The sequence below is a fragment of the Aethalodelphis obliquidens genome, unplaced genomic scaffold (genome assembly GCF_003676395.1).
Source record: "Aethalodelphis obliquidens isolate GAN/ISIS:26980383/991018 unplaced genomic scaffold, ASM367639v1 scaffold7, whole genome shotgun sequence".
Lineage (NCBI taxonomy): Eukaryota > Metazoa > Chordata > Mammalia > Artiodactyla > Delphinidae > Aethalodelphis > Aethalodelphis obliquidens.
This window is the reverse complement of record NW_020837951.1, coordinates 38,627,979-38,654,408: the sequence shown is the minus strand read 5'-3', so window position 1 is coordinate 38,654,408 and position 26,430 is coordinate 38,627,979. Positions and strand designations below refer to the sequence as shown.

The 26,430-nt window shown below is 40.9% G+C and overlaps 1 long non-coding RNA gene across 3 annotated transcripts in view; it reads left to right on the top strand.

Annotated features, from left to right (window-relative positions):
- LOC113620008 (uncharacterized) overlaps positions 1–26,430 on the top strand; it is a 105,280-nt gene that overhangs the window by 26,757 nt on the left and 52,093 nt on the right. For 2 of the 3 annotated variants that reach the window (XR_003432616.1, XR_003432614.1), the window contains exons 2-3: positions 1,524–1,615; positions 11,587–11,698. This is a non-coding gene — a long non-coding RNA (uncharacterized LOC113620008). Of the gene's footprint in view, positions 1–1,523; positions 1,616–11,586; positions 11,699–18,761; positions 18,810–26,430 lie in introns of those variants that run through there. The other variant, XR_003432615.1, reaches the window with a different exon arrangement.

Here is a 26,430-nt window from a genome sequence, read left to right as displayed (position 1 = left end):
TCTGGCCTTACATTTAGGTCTTTAATCCATTTTGAGTTTATTTTTGTGTATGGTGTTAGGGAGTGTTCTAATTTCATTCTTTTACATGTAGCTATCCAGTTTTCCCAGCACCACTTATTGAAGAGGCTGTCTTTTCTCCATTGTATATTCTTGCCTCCTTTATCAAAGATAAGGTGACCATATGTGCGTGGGTTCATCTCTGGGCTTTCTCTCCTGTTCCGTTGATCTATATTTCTGTTTTTGTGCCAGTACCATACTGTCTTGATTACTGTAGCTTTGTAGTGTTGTCTGAAGTCAGGGAGCCTGATTTCTCCAGGTTCGTTTTTCTTTCTCAAGATTGCTTTGGCTATTCAGGGTCTTTTGTGTTTCCATACAAATTGGTGCACACAGTTTTGAAGCCTGCTTTTCTGCTTAACATTTATTTCATGAGCATTTCCTCATCATAAAAATTCATCAAAAGCACTCCTCTTAATGGCTATGTAGTACTTGTAGTATTTGCTGTCCCTAACCTAATCGTTCTCAGATTGTTCCACATGTAGCCTGTGTCCAGTTTTCCACCATATAAATAATGCTGCAGTGAGCTTGTTTGTACTTTGTCCTTGTGTATCTAAAAATTCCCATGGAAAGTATTCCTAGAAGTAGGATTACTGGAAAAATAGAATCCTGGAACTTCACATTAGTCTTTACTGACTTCAGTCAGTCCAAGGTGTTTCCCGTTGGATCACATAACAAAGTTTCTAGTAACTAAAATAGCAAAAGGACTAGCTGATGTTTGCATATGGCTGTTTTCATGGTATGCAGCTTGGAGACAATATAATATAATGATGTTGTGTCATAATTATGATTTGGAGATATTCCAAGGTGATAATAGTAATAGCTAACATTTACTGGGTGGTTAATACGTGCTAGGCTCTGTTTCGAGTGTTTTACAGGTACTAACTCATTTAATCTCACCACAAGTCTAAGAAGTAATTAGTATTATTATCCCCATTTTATAGATGGGAAAGCTGAGGCAACAGAGGGGTCAAACTACAAGGTAAGTGGCTAAGCCAAGATTGAAACCCAAGCATTTTGGCTTGGAATCCATGCCCTTAAAGCACTTGATGACCCTGCCTGGGAGTAACCAGGTGGATAAGATTCTTCACCCCCGACATGCCACGGCTGCAGTGCAGCGGGAAGGGGGATGGAGAATCCACTGCTCATTGCCGAGTTGCAGCCCTCCTTCCCCCAGCTCTCATTGCCCCCTTCCCTAGCTGTGCACCCGCCTGGGTAAGGACAGGAGAGAAACCAAGCTGCAAAAAGCACCCAGTTCTGTATCTGAAGGGGAAGAGGAACATATATCAAGGTGGTCTCAGGAAACTGCTTATTCAGGAAGGGAGGGAAGAAATAAATGAAAAAACACTGCTTCAGGGTCTTGGTTTTTTTGTTTTGTTTTCATTTTTGGTTTTGACAATCATTAGAGCATTAGACTTGCCTAATTAGAAGCAATGTTTCCCTTACGTTTTTCACCAATTTCATTTCAGTGGGTTCCTGGCTCATCTGTTGATGCAGTGCCAGAAGTGAGCTGCAGAACAGGAGTTACTGGAGATGACAGTGACCGTGAGTCCTGAAGGAGGTAACTAATCATTTTTGGTCCTGTCCACTGCTGAGCGCCTTGGTTACAAATGACCTCTAGACAACTGTTCAACGTGGATGGTTCTAAAGGCACCTTGTTGGAGAGAGCGCTGCACGGGACTGGAGTTCTGATTAATGGCCATTTTCTTTTGTCCCACCTCCTTGTGTTTCCTTAAAATAATACTGGTGTTACAAAAGACTACACAGGGTGTTTCTGTTTAGGTAAAGTCGACTGGTGCCGGGGTGAAACAAAACATAACACAACCACTGCAGCAAAACACAAACACAGAGCAAATCCATCCTGCTTCACCTCCCCCTGGCCAGGTTCCACTTAAGGAAACCCAGCCAGAGGAGTTCCCTCGGTTCGCACTGGCTCAGGACAGAAATGTATAAAACTTTGAACAGCAGTGACCCAGGGAAGAAATGAATCACAGAACCTTTCAGGGATGTGGCCAGCCTAGAACTCCTCCCACGGGTGTAGGTCTCTGCAGTGGGGGACTTGGAACAGCCAGAAATATACCTTCAGTGTTTGCTCTGCCTGGATCGGGCACATAGAGGCATTCAACCAATGTACGCTTAATTGCAGTGGGTTCTGCTGGAGTGAATGGAATAGTAAAAGGCAGAAGTAGACATGCTTTTTCCTTTTATTTTGAAATAGTCTAAGAGCACTAATAATAATAGTAGTAATAATAATAGTAACACTGTTTCCTGTGGGCCAGGCCCTGTTCCAAGCAGTCTCTCCTTCCCTCAGGGGCAACCTCTATCCTTATCTATAATACCATGGGTTAGTTGGCAAAGGGAGATGTTTAATAGGGGGGAAATTATCAATGTTCACCAAGAGTCCTCAGTTTCCCTGACTGCCTCTGTGATCTCTAATCGGCCCAGTTGCTCAGAGGCCCTAACTGCTAAAAGGTAGTAAAGTAAGGAGTCAAGTTCACATTACAAATTGGGCCTCAAAAAATAAAAATGAAATAAAAAAGGTTCATTATTGAGTTCAGCCTCCTTGAGGTCACATCAGCCTGATCCACTTCTTTGTTGTAGAGATCCAGAAGCACCCTTTCAGATCGTGAGGATGGGATGGGAGTGGGGAGGAGGCTGTATCCACCTACCTAAGCAGGTCTGTAAACAAACGACAAGCAAATTAAAGGGGAGTCCATGGTAGAGTTTTATGTACAGCTAAAAACATCCAAAATGCCTTCTAAAACTCAAGAATTATATAAGGTCTACTGTTATGCGTAGAAGCCTCTGAGCCCCCCTTCTAAGAATTCTCCCAGGAGGTTGGGGGTTGGGAGTAGCAGCCATGTTGGTAACATGTGGTCCTTCCCCTTGTTGACTGAGGGGGCTGGAAGCAGACACCGGACTCAAGGCCAGCCAATTAGATCCTCTCTCCCAGGAATTTATCACTGCAATGAAAGGATGCTAGTTAGCGTGGGCTGGTCTCTTAAACCAAGGACATACAACTCAAGAGCTGTGGTACTGCCCCATAGGCAGCAGAAGCACAGAACACCTGACTGCAGGGAGAAGGAAGCAGATGTGCAGGGAGGCAGATGAGGGCCTGGAAGTAAGAGACTGGAGAAGAGGACAGGAGGAGAAAAAGAGACAGCACTGGAGCAAAGTAGCTGATTGGCCTCTGCTGGTTTTCTAATTTAGTTCCTATTCAAACCATTGTGAGACCCAGCTGCGCCTCTTCTTCTGGGGCACCATTGGCTACTCTTGAACCTTTATACTATAACCTCTACTGTTTTGATAATGCTAACTTGAGGGGCTTCTGTTACTTGCTGTTCCGGCTACAATGGCTGTGTAACAAAAACCACCCCAAAATTGAGTGGCTTAAAATAAGAACACTTATTTTGCTTAAAAATCTGCACTCTGAGCAAGGCTTAGCATGGACAGCTTGTTTCCACTACAACTTGGTTTCAGCTGGGGTAGTTTGAAGGCCAGGAGCTGAAATTGTCTAAACCCTTATGTATGCCTGGCCTGGGAAGACTCAAGCAGCTGGGGATTGGAAGAGCTGGAGCTATGTGGAAACCTCTCTGTCCATCTATGGTTTCTTTATCATGGTGGCTTCAAGGTAGATGGATTTTCCCCTGGAGGCTCAGGGCTCCAAAGGTACAGTTCTCAGGGAGAGAGGGCCAGGTGGAAGCCATATCACCTTTTATGACCTAGCGTCCAAAGTCACGCGGTGTTATTTCCACTTCATCCTATTTGTGGAGGAAGTTACAGAGATCCACCCAGCCTCAAAGGGCCACTGCCTCTCAATGAAGGAATGTTACCATCACGTTGTGAGAAGAACATGCGATGTACATTAATGCGGACATCTTTAGAAAATAGAATCAGTCATACTTGTAAAAGAACCTTGATTAACATATAGAATAATCCCCAAAGCTCAAAAAGGTATCAGAGTTCCCATAAGATTATCAGTGTTGTGATGGAAAATATGCTGGTTTCTGCATACAGTGAGAATTCTTTCTTTTTCTTCTGAATTAGTGAACATCGAATTTATCCATAGGTGGTCTCACTGGGTTCTGCCCAGGAAACAGTATTTTAAAGTTGACTTGTCTCCCTGATTCTGGAACCATCTTATCCTTAATTTTGCCATATAATTAGATGTGGATTAAGTAAAAATCCCTTGTTGTTTGTAGCAGAAAGTTTCTCGGCATCTTATTTTCAAATGTCATTTGCACGTATATCCTTTCTTGCTCGGTGAATGAGCCTTTTTCTCCAACTGGACTCTGCTCATACTTTTAATAAATAATCAGGTTTTCAGGGTCCAAAATACTCGAGAGCTGTAAAGTAGGCACTGCTGGAAGATGTGTTAACTCCTTCGGGCCTCCAAGGTGCTGTTTCAAATGTTACTGCTTCATATCCCATAATAGAAGCTTGAACCTTATTGATGGCCTTTCTTTGTGTGTGTAGAGGGTGAAGGCTAGGAAAGGAAGAGTTGGTGAGCTGGAACGGGGAGCTGAATTAACTCTTTCAGCAAGGCTTCAAAGAAAAGATTTTAGTCTTTTATAAACTCTAAAAGATACTGAAGTTTCCAGAATAGATCAGTACCTAAGATAGTGTTATTAGATGCAGTAATTACTGGAATGATAAAATCCTTGTTGATGCTAGCTGAAAATAGGTATGTTCTATACTTACTTTATAACAGCATTTCCAGTACTGTCCTAGAATGAAGTTAACTATAAAAATATGCACATCCTGATTACATATAGAAAACTTCAAATTGTCATCTTTTTTATTATTAATAAAGTTTACTCAGGTGTGTACACAATTCTTCAATTTATGGGTTCAGCCTGTTGTTTGATATGTGGAATAGAAAGGTAACACCATTGATGGCAAGTTTTCAAAATTCTACCTATAATAAGTGAATATGCATGAATATAGGGCTAGCCTGAATAATAGGTATATTTTGGATTTTGTACAACTAGTGGTCTGGTAAATATTTAACAACCAGCTTAACCAAGGCTGGGAGTAGGAGGGTCTTGACTTACAGCATTTCCCGATTTCTGTGATGTAAATATTTCCACCATAGCTGATTTCATGCTACCAACATGGCATCACTGAATGCAGAATTGGGAGGAGACACGTTCAGTGGGCTCTTCTGAGCTGTATGAGCCAGTCCTGCACACCACTGGTTACAATTATGGGAAAGCCAGTTGGATGACTCCTGGATAAACCTTGTTATAATACTACGGGGATAATAAGAACTTACTGTATAGCACAGGGAACTCTACTCAATAGTCTGTAATGACATATATGGGAAAAGAATCTAAAAAGTGGATATATGTCTGTGTATAACTGATTCACTTTGCTGTACAGCAGAAACTAACACAACATTGTAAATCAACTATACTCCAATAAAAATTAATTTTTAAAAATACTAGGGGGAGGGGCTTCCCTGGTGGCGCAGTGGTTAAGTATCCACCTGCCAATGCAGGGGACACGGGTTCGAGCCCAGGTCCAAGAAGATCCCACATGCTGTGGAGCAACTAAGCCTGTGCGCCACAACTACTGAGCCTGTGCTCTAGAGCCTGTGCGCCACAACTACTGAGCCTGCGCTTTAGAGCCCGCGTGCCCCAACTACTGAAGCCCGTGTGCCTAGAGCCCATGCTCCTCAACAAGAGAAGCCACTGCTATGAGAAGCCCATGCATCACAACGAAGAGTAGCCCCCACTCGCCACAACTAGAGAAAGCCTACGCGTAGCAATGAAGACCCAACACAGTCAAAAATAAAATAAATAAATAAATTTTTAAAAAACTAGGGGGAAAAAAAGACAAATTTTAGGTGGCAAGATCTGCAGCAGAGACATTTAATGCCCATTGACTCTCCATCTACTCCCCCACATTTCTCACTGACCAGTGGACTGGGAACAGAGATGGAAGCATTTAAAAGTTGGTATGCAACCAGCAGCCCTCTCTTCCCTTGCCACTGCACCACTCCAATAAAGGAGGTCACATGTTACCAGTGGTGCAGATACAAGATGGGAGGACCTGTATCAACATGGTTCCATGAACGTCTGTGTGGAGCTCAACCCCCTTACACCAACACTGGATGTGTACCATGCTTCGGTGAGCGACTGATGCCCAGCAAGCCATCCCATACAGAATGGCTTAAGAGAACACTTTATTGTTTTATCTCCCATTTCTGTGTGTTGGTTAGGCTCCACTGGGCATTTCTTCTGCTTTTCTCACTTAGGGTCTCATGTGGTTGTAGTCAAAATGGTGGCTGGGGCTGGAGACCTTGGAAAGCTTGACTGAGGATGGCCTCTTTGCTGAGGTCTGGCACCTAAGTGCTCCTCCACGTGGAGTCTCATTCTCCAGCCATCTGCGTGTGGCCTCTCTTTGGCAGTGGGATGGTCAGACTTCTTGTGTCATGAGTAACTTCAAATGCAGAGGCTGTCAAGATTTCCTAAGGCTTCTGCTCCATTTTCTTGGTTAAAGTGAGTCATGGGATCAGCGCAGAGACAGACTGGGAGGTGACTAGACAAGGGTGTGACTACCAGGAGGTAAGAGTCATGGGAGCCCGCTTTGGAGACTAGCTACCACATACCACAAGTAAGGATTAAGCCTTTGTTATGTTAAGCCACTTAGATTTCAGGGTTAATTTGTTCCCTTGGCAAAACCTAATCTGACTGGTCCAGAAATTGGTACTGTATTAGTGAAGATAAGGTAGACGGTGCTGCAAAAATAAACCCCTAAATCTTAGCAGCTTAACACATGGGCCTCTGGGCGTCTTCTGGCTCTCTAGGACTGTTGCTTTCCAATGATGACTCAGGGGTCTTGGTTACCAAAGTGATGACTCGGGCCACTTGCATTTTGTTGGTGCACCATCTGGAACATGTGGCTTCCAGCTCACCTGGGCAGGAGGAAAGAGGACAAGGGGAACTCATGGCTCTTAAGTACCTATTGGCCAGAACTAGTCATATGCCTCTTGCCCCAACTATAAAGAGGCTGGAAAATTTGGGGGAGCACATGGATATTTGGTGATTAATAAATATCTCTGTCATAAAGTTATATGGAGCTCTTTGCCTCTTTCATTTTTCCTCCCTTCTCACCTCACCCTCTATAAAAAATTTAAGAAAAAGAGAGAGTTGGGGGCAGGAGAGGGAGATAGGAAGGAAGGAGGAAACAGCAAGGGAGGGAGGGAAAGAAGGAAGCAGGGAGGGAGGGGTGGAAGGAAGGAAAAATACCAGAAGGAATTTACAGGATGCAAATACAACCATTAAACTATTAACAAAACTATTAACAATTACTACTAAACAAAATCTATTAAAAAATAACTAATAGCAAAGGCTTTCACTGTGTTTTTAGCCGTTTTTTTTTTCCTTTTAATCAGCAATGATAAGGAAACTAAACCAGATTAAGTGCTATCTTATTGGAGATACAAAGGCAAACAAGGGGAAAGAAGTGATTGAAGAGCACTTCAGAAAGCTCAGTACATTCAAATCAGCAGGGCCTGATTACTCACATCCAACGGCACTTGAGGAATTGGCAACTGTAATTGCAGGACCACCAGCCTTTATTTTAGAAAAGGAAGGTTGGACAGGAGAAGGTCCTGACAAGTAGAATCTGCAGATGGAGTGTCTTTGGTTGTTTTTTTTTTTTTTAACAGAGAAAAGCACAACTGTAGTAATTATAGACTATTCAACTTATCTTGGATACCTGGGAAGATACAAGAACAAATCATCAAACAATCAATTTGCAACCATCTAAAAGAGCACAAGGTACTGGGTAGTAATCAACATGATTTTGTGAAGTACAAATTATGCCAGACCAATTGAATTTTACCAAGAGAGGATGATGAGCCTGATGGAAGAGGAGAAAGCAGTACCTACAGTTGGACTTCAGTAAGGTTTTTTCGTTTTCTTTTCTTTTTTTATTCCATCCCCTGACGTTTTCAGCATCAACTCTCCAAGAGGATGCTACCTAGATCAACAATTGGGTGGGCACGACTCTGGATGAGGCACTCAGAGTGATAAAAACAAGCATTCTGCTCCAGGTTTATTAGTAATAGTTATTGTTATTTTAATCAGTTGATGTGGACAAAGAAGATGACAGTGGTAAAGAAGATGCTGAGATACAAATAACATTCTCTACTACAGAGGGGACGTATGAGAGAAAAAAGGAGATATAAAAACCAATCTAAGAAATCCAGCAGCTAAATAATATGGGATCCAGGAAAGGAGAACAGAGAAAATGGCAAAAGGGAAATTACTAGAGAAATTATATAAGCAAATTTCCCAGGAAAGGACATACATGTTTACATTAAAAGAGCCCACTGAGGGCTTCCCTGGTGGCGCAGTGGTTGAGAGTCTGCCTGCCGATGCAGGGAACACGGGTTCGTGCCCCGGTTTGGGAAGATCCCACATGCCGCAGAGTGGCTAGTCCCGTGAGCCATGGCCGCTGAGCCTGCACGTCCGGAGCCTGTGCTCCGCAATGGGAGAGGCCACAACAGTGAGAGACCCACATACTGGAAAAAAAAAAAAAAAAGAGCCCACTGAGGGCCAAGTACAGTAGATGGGGAAAATAAGCCACTTGGATACAGCATTGTAAAAATTTAGAACTCTAAGAATAAATAAAATTTCTAAAAGTTTCCAGAGGGAAAAATTAGGCCACCTACAGAGAAATGAAAATTGAGCAGCCAAGTTCTCATTAGCATCTCTGGCTGCTAGAAGATAATAGAGTGGTCCTTTCAATTCTGGGGGAAATTGAATTTAAAAATAATTTCTATATTCAGCCAACCTATCATTCAAAGAGTAGAATATAGGCATTTCACATAAACCAGCACTTGGAAAGTTTACTTCCCAGACTCCTTTCTTAAGAAGTTACTTGACTATGTATTCCAGCAGAATGAGGGTATTATCCAAGAAAGAAGAAGGTGAGGGTCCTAATATTGGAAACAGAAGTAGAGTATAATACAAAGTCTTCCAGTTTAGAGCAGGAGAATGAAGAGCTCCAAAGGTAAGGACTCTTGGGCAGAGGAGAACTCCCTGCAGTTCATGGTGTGATTGAGGGAACAAAAAATAGAAACAAACAAAAAACAGAAAAGACTTGAGTGTTATGATAAAGTCTATATTTAGACAATAAAAAAGACAGGCAATTAAGAATTCCAGAAAAAACAAAAAGCTAACTGAGAATGTTATGGTCCAATTTTGAAGAAGAATATGTATGATTTTCAATAATATATAGACTGTTAGAGAAAAACTAGTACATGGTGTTAAAACATTATCCTTTGAGTAGGTGAGGAGTTACGACAGTGCCCTCATAGAAAAGGAAATGGCAATCCTAGCACGCTCCTTAGCTTGGCAGTGCACAATGTTGTTGTAGTCTTAATAGTGTAAGTCCTTTGGCTTTAAACTCTTGCAGTCAATGGACAGAGTAAGGAAGATCTCAGCTATGTTGCAGAAAAAAGAGGCAAACATTAATCTTCATAATATGAAAGTATAGCTGACCGAAGGTGGGAAGTGCAAAATGAAGGAAATATGAAGAGAAGAATAGTATCACTGACACCTTCAACTTCTATAATGAGAAGTCAAGACACTCAGGTTTTCAGAATGAGAAATTGAGGCATAACATAATATTTAAAGTTACAAGGGTAACCACAACAAAACTTTAAAATAATGATATAACTACCCCAAACTGGGAGGAGTTGGGAGGAAGAAGAAGATAACATAAATGAGTTAAATGCTTATCTTTTGTAACTGGAGGCCACCCATAACCAAAAAATTGAAAAGAGGAATCATATATTCAAAGAATGTATAATTCATGAGTGATTTTTCATAGGCATACATTGAAGGTCATGGGCGCAATCTCAGAGCACAGGTATCAACCGTCTCTATAGCTTAAGGAAACATTATAGTGCTGATGATCTTGCAGCCTGGCATTTTTTCCCATTCCGTTATCCATGCCCAGTTAGAAGATTATACTTGCAAACTTAAAGCCCTATCTGCTTTAATGCTTTTTAAGTTTTTCTCAGAATTATCTCTAATATTTCACAGAGTACTGTCTCCAAAATTAATAGCATGGTATATGGCCACGTGGCCTCTTTATGGTATTTTATGGTATCTAATTTCTGTTCCCCAAGAATATATTCTCACAGTTAGGGTTTTGCCTCCACTGGATGAAAGCTTAGATGACCTTGTTATAGGAGAAAAACTATTTTAATGTTATAACTCTAAAACTTAAAATAATACAAAAGTCACTTAAATCACTTCTAGACGTTCCTGTGCATTTAAATCACAGCATGGTTAACAAACTCCTGTTAAATGATGGCAGATGCAAGTAGAACTCTGCTGTCACTTCATAACTGAGGTCCAAAAAATTCAGTTGTGTAATGTGTGGGACCCACTTAGTGCAGAGTTCATGAAATGACCAATGTGAACTGGCTCCAGGAGGACAGGAGCCAGTCAGCAAACTCGGCATATCCAAATTTCCATTATCAAAGAGTGTGTAATTACAAGCTCCACTGTACTTCTGATTGCTGACTAGAGTGGCATGCCACATAGCCACACACGTAAACTCAGTTGCCATACGCACTGCCTACTAGCTTTAAATTATGCAATTCTTGATTACTCTTGGCAAGAGTTAAACTATTTCAAATTTCACATGAAATTGGTACTTACCCAGTAGGCCAAATATTCTTCAAATATCTTCAAATATTCATTATTCTAATTTATCTACAACATGAGTATATTGTAAAAGAGGGGTATTTACTTTTTTAAATTAGGGAAAGTCAGGGGGGTGTTTGCAACCAGAAGAGCTAAAAGCAAAAATCTTTAAAACTGTTCACAAGAGGTGGAATTAGGGTTGGGGATGGATCATCATAAGCTTCTCTGTATCATTTCGTGTATACTGTTTAACTTATTGTAAGGTGTATTTACTACTCTAACACAGTAAGTATTATAGTAATTAGATTCATAAAAACGGTAACGGTTGCCGCTCTTAATATTTCTCAGTGACTGGTCCCTGCAATACTTGTATAAAAGTGCAGAATCCCTGGTTCCAAACACAGTCCCAGTGAATATGACCCCCTCTACTGGGGCCCAGGAATATGCATTGGAACCAGTGGTTTAGACCCAGATCTTACTAAAGGCTCACTTGTATGTCTTCTTCAAGCATATTTCAGGATTGAACTTCTTGTGAAACCATCACATGCTGCATTGCCTTCTGTGGTGTTTACCATATCCCAGCATCCTTCCTTGCATTTCTGTACCACTAAAATGAAGGAAAAAAACCAAAATGACCTCACTGTCTCTCTCTTTTGGTGGATGATATTATCTAGGGGAACAGCATTTCTTTTCAAGATCCTTTAAGCTGTGCAACCTCTTGAACATGGAACAGCTAAGAAAATCTCAGTTTTAAAATTCATGACAATGACTGGTTTCTTAATTATGTAAGCAGAAAGATTTTGAGACTGTCTTTGTATCTTATTTTGGTGCTAATCATTTTTTCTCATTCCCATGACTGCAGGAATATTGATCTCAGCGTTACTTTGACCATTAATGAATTATGATGGCAATAAGCAGAGACGCACACCTCCAGCCTCCTGGGAGCTTAATCTTCTGCTACAGCGTTTGCATTTGTAAGTCAGCAGTGTGATCCATATTCTATCTGTTATTCTCCTTTAATTACATATTGGTGGTGGTCCATCTTAGCCTGAGAGCAACCAACTGGAGACTCAACGAAATTATTAAAGCATTAACTTTAAATTAGAAGGCCAAAAGGAAACATATTGGGTTTGTTCCTACCCATTCCAGTATGATATTTCAGGAACAGTTTATTCCCTTTCATGTCAAGGAAACTTGGGTCTAAAAAGTTAGTACAGAACTTTTATTTTCAGAGAAGTTTTCACCTTAAGTATTTCCTGTGTCACCAGTATTTCTGTTAGCATCAGCTTTACCTCATCTGTCAAATACCATTTTGTTTATTAAGTGATACATTTTAAATCCTGTACTTCCTACTTGGTCCTGATCAGTCACTCAAGTCGGGGTTTAGGGGATTGTAGATGGTCAAGTCAGTCCCTGAAAACTTTTCCTTTTAGCATTTTGGCAACTTTTTATTTTGACATAATTTCAAATATCTATAAAAGTTTCAAGAATTGTACAAGAAATCCCCTTTACTGAGATTCATATTTATATCTTGCCCCATTTACTACCTCTCTTTCTATGAATCTGTCTATATTGCACACTCTCTTTCTTTCCTGACCCATTTGAGAGTAAGTTGAAGACGATGTACCCGTTTACCCTGAAATATTTTGGTATTTTCCTAAGAATAACATTCTTTTTAATAACCATGGTTTTATCAAAATCAGGTATTTTAATGATATAAACCACAGTCCAAATTTAAATTCAGATTTTCTCAATTGTCCCAATGATGTCCCAATAATTAGTTGTAAGCTGATTTTTTCCCCAGACCAGGATGTAATCCAGGATTGTGCATTGTACTGAGTTGTAATATCTGCTTTGTTTCCTTTAATCTGGAAAAGTTTCTGAGCCTTTGTCTTAACTTGACATTTTTTAAAGAGGGAAGATCAATACTCCATTTTTTTTTGCTTTGTCTTTCTTTTTGTGGGGGGTGGGGAGAAGACTCTTCATTCTGGGTTTGACTAGGATGTCCTCATGTTTAGACTTGGGTTATGTATTTTTGGTGGAAATACCATTGAGGTGAGGTCCTGTCCTTGTCAGTGTACCATATCGGGGGTACCCAGTGTCCATTTGTGATGTTAACTTTGATCACTTGATTCAGGTGCTTACTCCACTGTAAAGTTACAGCTTTTCTCTTTGTAAATTACAAGTGTTTTGTGGGGAAATATTTTGAGACTGTGTCAATATCCTGTTTATAAAATTTTTTCTGACTACTTTGCACTGATTGATGATGTTCTAACTCCATCATTCCTTCTAGATTTATTAGTTGGCATTTTGCTGTAAGGAAGAGCTTTCCTTCTCTGCATTTACTTTTTTTGCTTATTTAAGTCTGAACTCATGGATTCTTAGGTTATTCAGTGGGTTATAATCTATTTCTGCCCTTTTTAATTTTGATGCTTAAATTTTCTCAAATTTGGCCAATGACAGCCCCTTCAATCTATTTGTCTTTTTGACATGTTTCCATGATGCTTTGAAGCACTACCTTAGTTTCTGTAGCAACTGGCTCATCTTTTATTCCCTCTGCCCCCTCCCTGGAATTAACCATTTCTCCAGTGAGCCCCCAGGTGAATTTTGGTAAGAAAATGAAATTTATCTTTTGTACCTGCCCCTCCCTTTTTCTCTTACCTTTCAGTAACCTGTCCCATGAGTCCCTACTGTAACTGTGATTTTCAGTATCTCTAGTTAGAGAGGAAATTCTGATAAATTCATTCACCTTAAAATTGTTTAGGAATCATTGCATTACCCTTCTTAGAAATGCTTGCATTTTAAAAAAGGAAACCAGTTAGAAAGCAATGCTCAATTAAACAACAGTATTAATCACAGAGTGTTACTGGTGAAAGAGACTTTAGATCACAGGGTCACAGACTCAGCCCCGCTCAGCCCCCTAAGAGTTAGCGTGAATGTGTGTGCAAAAAGCCCAGTGACGTCAGCAACAGAGTGGTACAGACTGGGCTAAACTGGAGGGTGCAAGCCCACCTAATGATATTTAAATTAAAATAAATAAATAAACACTGGGCAGACCAAGCAAAATTTGTTTATTATCCTTATTTAGCAGAGGGCGGTCTATTAATGACTTTTGTGTTAAAGTAAAGCTAAACTAATGGTTTTAACACTGTGCTTCGGGGGGCCACCAAGATGCTTTATAGAACTTTCCTGGGGGGTCTGGAAATGCTGTGGACAGATCCACTCTCTACCTCCCAATCCTCTTCAGCCAGAGTCGCTTCCTTATTATCTGTTTGATGTGACAGGCACTGTGCAAGTCTCTGTTTGAAGGAAGGGATCTGTGGATTTTAAAACAAGTTCAACAATCACTGACGTAGTCCAGCCACCTAACCTTGCAGATTCTTGCAGATAAGCAGACTGAGGCCATCCGGGGATAACCAGTATTGCCGTGATTGTTACTGGCAGAGTTAAGCCTAAAACCCAGGTCTTCTGATGCTTGGTCCAAACTTTCTTCCTTACATAAAGTTGCTTCATCTAATGGTGGAAAATCAGGTGCTAGTGGCGAAGGTTATCCTAATGTCGTATCATGTACACAATAGGCCGTCTCTAACTAAAGATGTCCCTGGTTGATACACAGCCTTTCATGCTCTGAAGACAAATACCCGTCCTGATTCTAGAGCTCTATAAATTGAGCATGTAAGTGAATATTTAGGTAGAAAAATCAGGTCATCAAACACTTTAGTCACTGATTGGCATGTTAAAATGATACTTTCATCCATAAGGAGGTATGATTTCTAATAAATACATCAGATAATTTTTTCAAGTATATTCTTAAAACTCCTGGAAGATTTTTGCTAATTGATAGAATATCGAAGACTATTTCCTTTTCCATTCTTAAGAAATCATCTTTTACTATGATAAAGTTTTTCATTTCTTCAGTTAAAATGTATATGCTTAAAAGAAAAATAGTAAGATCTAGTATAAATCACTACATAGACATCATAAATCATTTTAAAGAGGACTGTTTTAGTCAATGTAGAGTTCTACTCAAACCTGTAGTTCTATTACAGTATAATATTTAACAGCTGGCAAACTCTTGCCTAAGTACTTTACTTTTTAAATTTTTAACCTTTATCTCTGCAAAACTTAAAACTGGAGTAATTTTCTGAATGCTCTCACAAGCCAGTTCAAAATTCCTGCATCTCTTTCGTTTTTCAAATGAAACAGAGCTTTATCTTCAATTGTCTAGTTTATTTTTCTTGGTAGAAATAATATTTCTCTAAGGTTTTAAGAGGAAAAAATAGTATTAAAATATAAGTTGAATGTTAACACTTCTGATTGTTTCTAACATCCTGATATGATTAAAAGAAGACAGAGAGGCCAGGAAAGTCCTTGCAAACTAGATTTAAAATATTGCTCATTTAAAAATCTAAGATCAAATGTAGTTCTGTTCAAGTATAATTCACTACTGGTAAATGCTAAATTGTTTTTGAAGCAAGCATTACTTCAACTTTTGTGGATTATTTTCTTAAATTGTAGACTTTACCATTCATTCCTTTCACTTTTTATTGTCATTATTCCCCTTTTGCTGATTTTGCAACAGGGAAGTTTTTGGTTTTATTTTTTTTAAGGAAATACTAAGCGTAATGAATGAAACACATGTTATTACTGAGCCTAAAATGAATTGCATTAGCATTAGTATCTTTTATCTAATAAATTATAGTGCATATATATGCTTACCTTTTAAAAAATTTTAACTTGTGGATACTTATATTCTAATTAGTGTTCTTTTTTCTTTCTATCAACTAATTTGTCACTGGATTTGTCACTTTACTAAGCCAGTTTATTATTGAACATGTGGGTTTTCCTCTCTTTTTATTAATTTCATCATCCTAAGACTATATGCATAATTATTCTGTTTCATCAAGAAACAGTTTTAAATGCTCACAGTGTTCATGGATGTATCCAGTTGTTTGTTATTCTTTCTTTCCTTTCTCTTCCTTTTTCTACCTTGAAGTTACCTTTTAGCCATAAGAGGCAGGTCACAGGCAGTAGACTTTGTCTGTAGAATATAATGCCTACTTCACGGGGCTCTTGGGAGAACTAGACACAATAATGGAAGCTCCTAGCACAGTGCGTGACATCAGTATTTACTTTTACTTTTTGGTCCTTTAAGGAGTTGTACTTCCACAAGTTTGACAAGTTCTCAAAACTGCTGTTCTGGGCAAAATTTCACTTTCAGTAAAATGAAAGCCTGTGAGTAACTAAGTATGGCTCTTTGTCGGGGTTACATTTAAATGTAATAGGTAGGTTTAGAATTTTGCCCAAGATGGGAGTGAGACAGCTTAGTGTGAAGGGAGGAGCCTTGGTTATGGGACAGCTACTCCCCCCTCAGTCACTGACCTGCCAGGTGACCTTATCCACTTTGCTTTTGGGCTTCAGTTTCTTCAGCTGTATTAGGATGTGGACGGTCTCCAGGGTGCTTTTGGTTCTAAAACCTGATGATTCTACAAATGCAGCACTTTTAAAAAGTGGATTTATCCTTGTGGTGAAAAAATTCCTGGAAGATATATACCATCCCATTCATGCTGGGGGTGCCCGGGTGATGGCAGGAGGGATGGCCTTCTTTCTTCCCCACCTCTCTCCCTCTTTTCTTCCCTCCCCATCTCCTTCCCTTCTTTCCTTCCTTCCCTGACTTGTTTCTTCTTTCAGCAATTATTTATAGCACCTTCCATGAGCCAGGCAAGAGTGAGCAAGAATGTTTCAGTCCAGCATTCATAAAGCTAATAGTCTTTTTATCTATTTCTTTTCCTTTTCCCCTAAAAAATGTCAAGCATATAGAGAACCAGAAGGAACAGTAACTTGAACATCTATATCTCCTAGATTTACCAACTGTTAACAACTTTTATTCTGTGTGTGTGTGTGTGTGTGTGTATATACACCCATATGTATATATATACACACCCATATGTATATATATATGTGTATACACACACACACACACACACACACGTTTTTCTGAACCATTTTAAAGTGCAGACACCATGCTTTGCCTCTAAGTAACTGAACGTACATCTCCAAGAATCAGTACACTCTCACAAGTAACCATAATACCATTATCACACCTAACTTAGGTGACCCACCCCCAAATTAGCACCAATCCTATAGAGTTATATAATGTCTATTCCATATCCAGATTTCTTTAATTATCCCAAGAATGTCTTTTATTGCCCTCTTCATCAAATCCTGATTCACCAATCAAGGTTCACATGTTAATTTGGTTTTTATTCCTCTGTCTCTTTTAATATAGAACTGTTCCCCCACTTTTTCTTTGTAATGACATTCACTTTTTGAAAAGTGCAGGCTCATTGTCTTACAGAACATACAAAATTCTAGATTTGTCTGATTGTTTCCTTATGGTGTCACGTAACTTATTTCTGTATTCTGTGTATTTGTTGTAATCTGGAAGTCTAGATGTTTGATTAGATTCATGTTAAAAGTTCTTGGCAAAAATATTTTATAGGTGAAGTTGTGCTACAAAGTTATATATATTTGAAGTTTTCTACAAAGATCATCTATTACTAATGATGAAGAAATAGAAATAAATTTAAATTTATATAATACATTGAATATAGTGGAAAAAGCATGAGTTTGCTAGCAGAGGCCTGGATTTGAGTACAGATTCTATTCTCTCTAGCACCTTGACCAGATTAATTAGCCTAGTAGTTTAGCTCTCCACAAAAGACCAGAGAAGACAGAATCACTCCAGGAACCTTCTTGAAATATGCATGCTTGTCCCTCCACTCCACTCCCTGGTATTTTTTTTAAAAGGGAGACTTTTTTATACCACCCCTCATCCCCAGGCCACCCTTCTCACCCCCACCCCAGGCTTAAATGCCACCAATTCTGTGTGCCAGGTGTCCTTATCTGAGAAATTTGGAAAATCTCTACCTTGAAGGGTTATTGTAAGTGTTGGAGATTAATAATAACATGTGTAAAGTACATAGCACAGAGTCTGCCGCATTATTATATGCTCAGTTCACCACCACTGTTACTGTTATTACATCAGTAATTTGCAAAGAAGGGAGAGAGAATTTGAAAAGGGACAGGAAGTGGTATAGTACAGAATATTCAGTTTCTAAGTGGTTACTTCAAAAACCTTCCAAGAATGTTTGTGCTCATGCAGTGACATCAATAAAAGTTCAGCTGAGACAGTGCTATGACACAGTAATCATTAACATTTATGCAGCCCTTTACAGTTTACAAAGCACATCCACATTCATTGTTATGTTTGATATATGCCCTCTTTCGCGAAGATCAGCTGTGCTTAATGCTTCGCCCAAGGACACAGCGTAATCAGTGGGGGAGCTCAAATTAGGAGTTCTGATTGTAGAACAGACTTCTTTTGCTGAAAATGTGCAGCCTGGAACAGACACCAAATGTCTCTTTTCTAAATTCCTGACCAAGGGACTCTTTCCTTATGGTGTCGGTTACTGAAATGCTTAGTTTAAAACTCTTTGAGTCTATTTCACACTTATAGCTCCTCATCTGTCGTATTTTCTCTGCATTGGGTGACATTTCCTGTACTGTCGTGCGTTGTCACTCAGCCAGAAGGCTTTAGTTATTTCTTGCTCTTTGCTGTAACAGAGAGAAATACTGTTTAATGAATCTGAATTAACGCCATCAGGTGCATATTAAAAATGCATTCGAACCTTTCAGCTGGACTAATTTCCTTCCTAACATTGTGTAGCACTGGGCAAATTAAAGCCTCATCCAAAGATTGGCCCTTGTTTTCTGAAGCAGTTAGAACTGGTGTTTCTTAGTGTTGACCTTGATATTTTTTACCTGGTCATGTATAGCTCTTTTTTGGATAAGAAAAATATTACTATTTTAAACAAAAACTGACTATCTTTGGTTTAGCAAGCTAGTGTAGCATAAAACATCTTAGAGGAGATGACTTATTCTTTATTATTCAGTTTAAGGTATTTTCTAGTTTCTTTTTTGTATCACAAGATATTTAGAGTTATATTTCTTCTCTTTTTTTTTTGCGGTACGCAGGCCTCTCACTGCTGCTGCCTCTCCCGTTGCGGAGCACAGTCTCCGGACGTGCAGGCTCAGTGGCCATGGCTCATGGGTCCAGCCGCTCCACGGCACGTGGGATCCTCCTGGACCGGGGCACGAACCCGCGTCCCCTGCATCGGCAGGCGGACTCTCAACCACTGCGCCACCAGGGAAGCCCCTTGTGAACTTTTTAGTTAACTTGTTGCTAGTGGTATCTACATTTCTATTCATATTAATGTTTTAGCATAATTCTGCCATGTCCAGGGAACAGATTCTGTGAGATTTCAGTCTTGTAAAAGCAGCTGAGACTTGCTTTGCTGTCCAGCATTTGTCAGTTTTGTAAGTGCTCCAAGTGCACTTGAAGAAGGAAATGTTTTCTGTAGTTATTGGTAGGAATGTTCCTTGTATATCAGTTACACCGTGTGTTAATCTTGTTTGAATCATGTGTATTTGCTGATTTGCTTTTTTTTTGCTTGACTGTTTGCTTACCCTATTATATCCCAAGGGTTAAAATGTGTGTTAAAGGGACTTCCCTGGTGGCACAGTGGTTAAGAATCCGCCTGCCAATGCAGGGGACACGGGTTCAAACCCTGGTCTAGGAAGAGCCCACATGCCACAGAGCAACTAACCCCGTGCGCCACAACTACAGAGCCTGTGCTGTAGAGCCCGCGTGCCACAACTACTGAGCCCACGTGCCACAACTACTGAAGCCTGCACACCTAGAGCCCATGCTCCACAACAAGAGAAGCCACCACAATGAGAAGCCTGCACATTGCAATGAAGAGTGGCCCCCACTCGTGCTCAGCAACAAAGATCCAACACAGCCAAAAATAAATTTTTAAAAAAAAGTGTTAAAATCTCTCACTAAATGTATAAATGCATTTCTTTCTTCAGTTTTTGATATATATATATATATTTGGAGGCAAAGTTATTAGGTGCATACAAAATTTAGAATTGTTCTGTCTTGTGAATGTCTCAGAATGAAGTGTCCCTCTTTGTCTCTAGGGATGCTTTCTGCTTCAGACACTACTTTGATACTAATACAGCTATACTGTGTTTCTTCTGGTTAATATTTATATCCTTTTTGTCATCCTTTTCCTTTTTCTCTCTGATTATTCTCAATCTTTTTAATATTTCACATGCATCTCTCCTTATATTTTGCCATATTTCCTTTACATAATTTTTGCTCATCTTTTAAAATTAAGTTGTAGACATGTGACTTTAGCATACATCTTCCCAAATAATCCCCTAATATCATCTAATACCCAGCCCATACTGAAATACCCACAATTGTTCATAAGGTGACTTTTATAACTGTGTGGCTGCAGTTATAACTGCATTTGACTGTGTGGCTCTTAGTCTTTCAAAATCTAGAATAAGCTAACTTAATCGATACACTGTTGTACCAAATGACCACAAGGAAATGAAACATATTTTAAAGATTACTCTTAAATATATGTAAGAAATATAGTCAGTACATCCCATTTGTAATAATAATTTGAAAAACACAGAAAGTAGAAATGAAAAAATAGCAAACACTTTTATATCTTCCACCAATTGTGAGCATGACTACCTTCCTGGTATTATATTTATCTATTTCTGATTTTTTTTTTTTTTTTTTTTTTTGGCGGTACACGGGCCTCTCACTGTTGTGGCCTCTCCCGTTGCGGAGCACAGGCTCCGGACGCACAGGCTCAGCGGCCATGGCTCACGGGCCCAGCCACTCTGCGGCATGTGGGATCCTCCCGGACCGGGGCATGAACCCGTGTCCCCTGCATCGGCAGGCGGACTCTCAACCACTGCGCCACCAGGGAAGCCCCTATTTCTGATTTTTGAAGAAATCTTCGTCTGTTTCACATTATATGCTCATTATAGAGGCTTAGGAGTGAAATTTCTGAGACTAAAGGTATAACCTCTTTTAAGGCTTTCCAGGACGGTGTTTCAAAGTTTAACAATCCCAGTGTGCCAAAGCTTCCTGCCTTAGAAGGGATGTCCTCCTCAAAGCAGACACCACATGGGTCATTACTTATCATGGATATTTAATTATCGTGGAGAATTTGTTACCACACACCTATAGTGGAGATATCCTGTGGTAAAAACGGAAAATGCCAGATACCTTCTCAGGCTCCCTCAAAGCTAAGCCATCAGCACGTAACCTGGGATTAACCAGTCAGATCAGCCCCCTTCAGACTTTCAGGCTGAAGCCATGTACACGAAGAAGCAGGCACAGTGGAGACTCCTTCTGGGGGATATAGGGGCAGCCGCTTTGAGCAAATCAGCATCTGATATTCAGTGCTGAGGTAGTGATTCAAGTCATGAGGTCCAGAATTCAGTGGTGGTGGCAGCAGTGTCCTCACCAGAAGGACTCTGGCATGATTTTGGCTCTGGTCTTGGCCAATGTCTTATTCTTTCCCATTTCTTGAGCCTGGTTGTCCAGCCTTCTCTGACCCCCTGTCAAGTCTCAATATCCTTTAAGAAACACTTCTCTATTGAAACCAGCCAGAGTTTGATTCTATTGCTTACAAAAAAGAACTTGACTAACTTTCCATGCAGGGATTCTCCCTTCTATATAGCAGGACCTATTTCAAATGGGAGGAAAATTGGCATGCATGAGGGAGATCAGGGAGAGCAGAGAGGGCTCAGCAAGTTAACTTCTCAGGACTTGGAGTTGGGAAGAGTCTAGTTGAAACGGGGTCAATATTGGAAGGAAGGTAAGAGCAGCTTCTTAAGAAGGTAACATTTATCATTCTTGGGTACCTGACCTGGCTGTCAGCAGAGTGATTGCAGGGCCAGTTCAGGAGTTCAGCCCTTGTAAATGTGACACCAGAAATGTTAGACCTCCAGATGGGTGGTAAGCCAAGTGGCCTTGGTTGAGACTGTGACTGTGCATCTGAGACTCTAGGTGGGATAGAGGGACAGTGGCAGATGAAGCTGTGTAGGCTTGAAGTAGAAGCTAACAATCACCACGGAAGGCCATGGCCCCACTTCTAGAAATTCTCTTTGGCAATTTCTTCAGTACCAATTTGCAAGTAGTACAACCAAAGCAGTCTCATTCCTTAGGAGGCCAACTTTGTGTCTGACCAAAACCGGTATTGCCCCAGCTTGTTCACTGTTCCCATGGGGATTGACTTGGACTTGAGTAGAAATTTAAATAAATTTTGGCAATTTCAAAAATCCGGAAAACCAAGGTCGTAACCACTGAGATATTTTTAAAAGCATTGCCAGCTCTACAGGCAAGCTTTAGAGTAACTATTTATTCAGCCTTTATGTATTTCCAAAGTTACATCAGTACCTCACATCAACTGTCTTATTTTAATCTCTCAACAACCCTGAAAGGTGGGTGTTAGTAACCTTGTTTTATGCATGAAAGCACAGGCTGAGAGGTTAATTATCAGATAAGACAGCACGTCTTAAAGCGAGAATTCAAACCCAGGTCTGGTTCATTCTAAAGCACATGCTCTTTTCAGCATTACTGTTGTCTCCTCAGGAGACTGCTTTAAAGAGAACAATATACAGCTGACTATAAATTCCAGCTTTTAAAAGTCACAGTTAACATATCCAGAAGCCCATTTGTGAAATATCTCACAGCATTCTGCCGAAAAGCTGTGAAATCTTTGATTAAGGGCTTAAAAATGGTGAAAAGTAATAAACAGTAGGTCTGACTACAACTCAAGTAGTAAAACACCTTCACTAATTTTCATACTCAGCAAAAATATTTTTAGTGATTAAAAAAAAGTCATAGTACTCACTCTACTAACTCAATGACATGCTGAAATATTAGCCTAGCTTGTGTAACCTTAAACGCGGCCGCGTTTGGGTTGCTCTCTGTTTGGGCATGATGCTTTCTGCCAAGGGGCGGAAGAGCGGGCCTTGTGAAGGGGTTCTTTCTGGGCATTTCTTTCCATGATTCTTTTTTTCTTTCTTTTTTTTTTGGCTACGTTGGATCTTCGTTGCTGCACGCGGGCTTTCACTAGCTGCAGTGAGCGGGGGCTACTCTTCATTGTGGTGCGCACGCTTCTCATTGCAGTGGCTTCTCTCATTGCAGAGCACAAGGCTCTAGGCATGCGGGCTTCAGTAGTTGTGGCGCACGGGTCTAGTTGCTCCGCGGCATGTAGGATCTTCCCAGACCAGGGCTCGAACCCGTGTGCCCTGCATTGGCAGGCGGATTCTTAACCACTGCGCCACCAGGGAAGTCCCTTTCCATGATTCTTAATGTGTGTTTGTTAAGGACCACACACACACACACACACACACACGCACACTAGCTAAAAGTCTAACCCTCTGAATTTCATTTGGCTGACCTCAGGCCAGTCTTCAGACTGCCGCTAATGCCCACCAGAAAGGAGAAAGAACCGGGAACAATCACTGAACTGCAGTGCTTTACACTTCCTCCCCCCCCACAGTGAGGGAGGGACCATTGTGTAGATCGTGAGGGGGAGGTGGGGAAGGTGTGATTGGACTGGGGAGGTGGTGAAGATTTCAGATTTTCTTTTTAAAAATAATAGTTTGCTGCTTGGGCATCAGCAGGGGATAGGGCGGTGCCCGCCCTGCTTCGGGGCGCTCATCCCACAGACCCATTCACCGTGGGGTTGTCTCTGTGTTAGGAGCCGGTCTGGGGGTTGCTGAGCAGATCGAGTCTTCGTTTGTCGTTGCTCACCTTGGGTGGTGCTCTGTCCATGTCACCGCCCAGTCACTGACACGGTGAGTATTGTCACTGTGGTGCTGTGTTGTCTTAAGGGTTCTGAAAAACAACAACGGCAACCACCAGGCAAACAAGCAAAACCTTTCTGCTTCCCAAATCTGTCCCCGAGGGAAGATTCAAAGGGTGCAAATGCTGTTCTGGACCAGATGGGCACTAGTGTCTCTGTTCTCCTCTGAAGGTGGGCTTGGTGGTAGGAGGCAGGAAGGGGCCCAGCAGAGGGGTTTTCCACGCTGTTGCCCTCCTGCTACAGTTGTTTCAGATGCTCCAGCTCCAGCCAGCCAGTCCTGGATTGTCTCTGCACAGCACGCAGAAAAACCTTTGTTTTGTAAAAGTAACTCCTTTGATTTCTCCCAGCCTCGGACCCTGCTTAGTTAGGGGCACTGACCAAGAGGTGAGTCATCTCTGGCCATCCTGGGGAGTGAGGAGGGGACCACCCATGGCTTCCCAGCTGCACTGCCTGTGGAGCAAAGGGTTCAGAAGCAAAGGATTTTTAAAAATATAATAATATAAAAAGAACGAAAGAAAGAAGACCTCTGAAAATCCTTACTGTTTCCTGCTATCTCCTACAGCGATTGCCCTTTCATTAGTGTGGTATAACAATGTGAAGGTTTTTTATCACTTTGATATCAGCCTAATTCTTGAGATTAAGCTTGGCAAACCACTTATCAAGGTTAGTGAGAAGAAAGGTGTGTGACTGGGAATCACCACCTAGTCCTTTAGCTATTATACATTTTCCTGTTCATCCTTTGAGGAGTAAGACAATCATAGTATACTATAGTTTAGTTTAGTATTGTTTACTATAGTCAAACAATATCACATTGTTTTACTACTCAGGATCCCCTTGGTTGCTGGCAACTGAAATCCAAACTGAACTTGTCTAGGAAAAAGGGAGGGTTTATTGGGAGGATATTGGGATATTTTAAGTAACCAAAGGCAGGATTAAAAGTCAATCTATGGAGCTTCCCTGGTGGCGCAGTGGTTGTGAGTCCACCTGCTGATGCAGGGGACACGGGTTCATGCCCCGGTCCGGGAGGATCCCACATGCCGCGGAGCGGCTGGGCCCGTGAGCCATGACCGCTGAGCCTGCGTGTCCGGAGCCTGTGCTCCGCAGCGGGAGAGGCCACAACAGCAAGAGGCCCGCGTACTGCCGAAAAAAACCACCTAATCCAGATACGTATATATGGTAAGAACTATAGGATTCATTCATTCATTCATTTTAACTTGGGACTCCAAAGAAGGCAAAATATGGAGAATGACTGGACTCACATTCTAAAAAAAACCCAAATACATAGTAGTTTACAGTCATATTTATATACACTATTGTGTAAGGGATTTTAGTGAATTTTTATGTTCACCTCAGGTTCCTCTTGAAAGAAGCTATGACTACTGTAAATTCATGTGTCTAAGGGAATTCTCTGTGCTTGTCCAGACTGGATTCTCTTCTGCATGCCCTCCATTGCTTTTGTCTTATTTGGTTTTGTCTGAGATGTCCACTTTTTACCTCTTATTTCTGACTGTTGCCTCTGCCAACCCACGGGAACAGCCGTGCTCACCGTGGCCTCCTGGCCTGATTGAGTTCCCTCTGTGCGCTCTCAAGGGCGTCCATTGTCATTCTGCCGAGGTGGCTGCCTCTCCAGGTGCTGATTGTGGGTGGATTGTTCGAAGCCCCCTAGGCAGGAGGAGCTTTCTTCTCCTGACTGGTATCTGAAGAGCACGTAAAGAGATTGTTCCTTTACTCAGCCCCCTGGTGTAGTCTTCTGCATGAAACACTCCTTCTCTCTACCACCCATCTCGCCTGACTCCCTGCCACAATATGTTGCCAGCAACCTAGATATTACTGTTCATTAATTCATGCCTAACATGCAGTGGCTTATACTAGGTGTTATTGAATGTCTAAAAATAGGCACAGAGCCTGGAAGTGAGAAGTGAAAATTGCAAAATGGCTGGGTGGAAAAAATGATGGAACACAGAGCAGGCCTTTTGATATATTTCCTTGTGGTAATCTTTTACAGGTTAAATAAGACTAATATTCATGGTGAACCCAGGGCAGTTAGCCTCTTCAGATGTTTTACTTCTTAGCCTTTTCCAAAATCTGTTTTATTTATTTAATTTAACAGGACTTTGCCTTGATTGGGGCCATTTGTATAAGATGTTTTGCATTATGCGTTTGCAATCATGTTTGCATGTTTGCATTTGTCAAGTTTTGCCTGTCAAATCAGGCAACTAATTTCAGCAAATATACTTTCATGTCCACATGACCATCATCGGGGCATAAGACTATACTATAACAAACCCCCCAAATGGTCTTTAGGAGTAAAAGGTTTTATATTTTCTATTTATAGGAAGAATTTGAGGGGAAGGAGGAGAGCATAGCTTTATTTTTAAAATAGTATAATTGAGTATATAATTTAAATGCAAAACCGTAGGCTAGTATTTTCTGATTGTAACCTGAACACCTGATGGGGCAAAGAGGGTTGCAGTATTCCTATTCTTGATTACTGAACAACAGACCTTTCTGCTTTTCTTTTTTTTTTTTTTAAAATAGAAATCCATTTTAAATTTATTTATTTTATTTATTTATTCTTGGCTGTGTTGGGTCTTCGTTGCTGCGCGTGGGCTTCCTCTAGTTGTGGCGAGCGGGTACTACTCTTTGTTGCAGTGTGCAGGCACGGGCTCCAGGCACACGGGCTCAGTAGTTGTGGCTCATGGGCTCTAGAGCGCAAGCTCAGTAGTTGTGGCACACGGGCTTAGTTGCTCCACGGCATATGGGATCTTCCCGGACCAGGGCTTGAACCCGTGTCCCCTGCATTGGCAGGTGGATTCTTAACCACTGCGCCACCAGGGAAGCCCTCTGCTTTTCTTTTCTTTCTTTCTTTTTAATTGAAGTATAGTTGATTTACAATATTATATTAGTTTCAGGTGTACAAATAGTGATTCAGTGTTCTTATAGATGATACTCCATTT